Source organism: Mesoplodon densirostris, chromosome X (genome assembly GCF_025265405.1).
Source record: "Mesoplodon densirostris isolate mMesDen1 chromosome X, mMesDen1 primary haplotype, whole genome shotgun sequence".
NCBI lineage: Eukaryota > Metazoa > Chordata > Mammalia > Artiodactyla > Ziphiidae > Mesoplodon > Mesoplodon densirostris.
In genome coordinates, this window is record NC_082681.1 from 75772245 (window position 1) to 75775249 (window position 3005).

Below are 3005 nucleotides of genomic sequence, written 5' to 3' on the forward strand. Positions count from 1 at the left end.
TTCTGCTGTCTGTGCAATGCCCTGGGGTGGTAGCCTGCTGAGAACTGTCCCTCTGATTGCTACAGTCCTGTGGGACACAGGGATGCAAACCATTTTGGCCACCAGTGCCAAGCAATCAAGGGTTATCCTCTGGGCATCAACCATAAGATCCAGGAACCAGACACATGTAAAGCTCCCCTCCAAGAGACACTGGTGCTCTGGAGCATGGCAGAGGTGAGTGTGAAGATAGTGCCTGCCCTCCAAGGTCTCTGGAGAGGATTACAGTCAGCCTCTACATGCATGTTTAATTAGAACCCTGTCCCTCAGGTCACAGTCATGATGATTAGCTAATAGGCCTCTTTCACAGAAAGACCAAGCTCTTGGGTTTATTGTCTCTTGCTGTGCCCTGGAGGTGGTAGCTGTTTATGAACTCTTTTTCCACTGGTTACAGTCCAGTGGAACCCAGGAGCATAAGCCCCACTGGCCACCAGAGCCAGGCAATAATCACAAAACCTGGGGTGCTAAATAAGAGTATGAGCTTCTTTGTGGGTGACACAAATTATTACAGTCTCATGGTATCAGAAAAGGTAACTCCCCTGGCCTCCAGAGCCAGGCAATGAAGAGACATTCCCTGGGTGTCAGTTGCCAAAAATTGGGACATGAGATGCATGTGAAGTCTGGAACATGGTAAAGGGAGAGCACAAAGATGGCACCCACCAATCTCCATCCCAGGAGAGTTTACCAGCAGGCTCCTAGATGTGTGTGTTAAATTAAATGCCTGGCCCTCAGGCCGAGGTTTCAATATGAGTAGGTGAGCCTCTTTCACTTTAAGTCTAGGCACTATTAGCTGTCTCTGAGTTGGGCCGTGGGGCAGATAAGTCTGAGTGCATGTGTCCTTTAAGATGTGTTTCTCAGATTGCTACTGTCTTGTGGGTCTCAGTATGTGAGCCCTGTTGGTTTTCAAATTTAGATGTTTGGGGGGCTTGTCTCTTAGGTGCACATCTTAAAATTTGGGGTGCCTAATATGGGGTCTCAACCCTCTGCTTTTCAGAGAGAAGCTCTGGGATTTCGGTTCCCTTCCAGTTGTGGATTGCTATGCCAGGGGAGGGATTTATGGCAAGATTGTGTCCCAGCTTCTCCTACCTGTTTTGATGTGGTTTTCTTTTCCTTTGCCCAATGTGTAGTCATCACCCAGCCAGACTTTGTCTTTTTAGGAAGAAATTGTTCCATATGTAGCTGTAGACTCAGTGTTTGAGTGAGAAGGGAGTTTCAGGATCTTTCTATGGTGCCATCTTGAACTAGCTAAACTTAAATTCTTGCCATAAATTCCATTTGGCCATAATGAATTATGCTTTTCATATATTATTGGATATAATTTACTAAATTGTTATTGGAATTTTGTATCTCTGGTCATCGTGGATATTGTTCTGTAGTTCTATAATCTTGTGATGTGGTATCAGAGTAATACCTCATGAAATGGGTTGGTAAGTGTTACCACCTCCTCTATTTTCTAATATTTGTGTAGGATTGTTAATATTTCTTATTTAAATATTTGATATAATCCACCAGTGAAGTCATCTTGGCCTGGACTTTCCTTTGTGGGAAGAATATTTTTACCAATTTAAATTTGTTCATTGATATAAGTTGTATTTCTTTCCTATTGCTACTCTAACAAATTACCACAAAACTAGTGTCTTAAAAGTATACAAATTCATTATCCATTAATATTTAATGGTGTTATTATATGGTTGGACATCTTCTTACAATCTTATTATTTATTTTCTACATGTCTCCTCTGTTTTTTCCCTCTGTTCCTCCTTCCCTTCCTTTATTTAGATTATTTGAATATTTTCTAGCATCACTTAATTTACCTTTGGGTTTTTTATTTTAAATATCCAAAGGTTTCTCTATGCGTTATAATATACATTCTAAACATTTTACAATACACTTATGGCTAGTGTTATACCATTTAATGTAAAAAATGGAAACTCTGCAACTGTATAAGTCCATATGCTTGACATCTCCCCTCATTGATATTACAATTGTTATATTTATTACTTATAAATAGATAATAAATCCCACAAGTGAACATTATACTTTTTGCTATAATTAGTGTGTGACTCATAAAAAAGGTAAATAGCAAAGAAAAAAATTATCTTTTCTATTTATCCAGAGACATAATTTTCAATAATCTTCATTCTATTCTGAGTGTCTCTGTTTCAACCTGGTGTCATTTTCCTTCAGTCTGAAGAAGATATTTTAGCATTTCTTTAAGTGCAGGTCTGCTAGTAACAAATTCTCATAGGTTTCCTTTTTCCCTTTTCTTTTATTCCTTTCTAACCACTTTATTAAGGTATGATTGACATACAAATAGCTGTACTTAATGTACACAATTTCATGAGTTTGGAGATACATCTGTGAAACCATCATCACAATCTATGTCAATAAACATACCTACAAAAATTTCATCTTGCCTTCTTTACCTACTATTACTACCACCACCACCACCACCATCATTATTGTTGTTATTATTCTTAAACACCTAAAATAAAATCTACCACTTAGACAATTTTTAAGTATACAATACAGTATTAACTCTAGGCACCATGTTGTACAGTAGATCTCTAAGAATCATTCATTTTGCATAACTGAAACTTTATACACTTTGACTAACATCTCCCCATTTCCATCTTCCCCCAAGACCCTGGAAACCAGCATTCTACTCTCTGCTTCCGTAAGTTTGACTAGTTTATATCCTTCACATAAGTGGTATTATGTAGTATTTGTACTTCTGTGTCTGGCTTATTTCACTTAGGATAATGTCCTCCAGGTTCATCCATGTTGTGGCAAATGGCAGGCTTTCCTGCTTTTCTTAAGGCTGAATAATATTCTATTTATGCATATATTAAACTACATTTTATCTTTCTAAATTGAAGTATAGTTGATTTACAATGTTGTGTTTCTGGTGTACAGCAAAAATGATTTATATATATATTCTTTTTCGTTTTATTTTCCATTATAGTTAT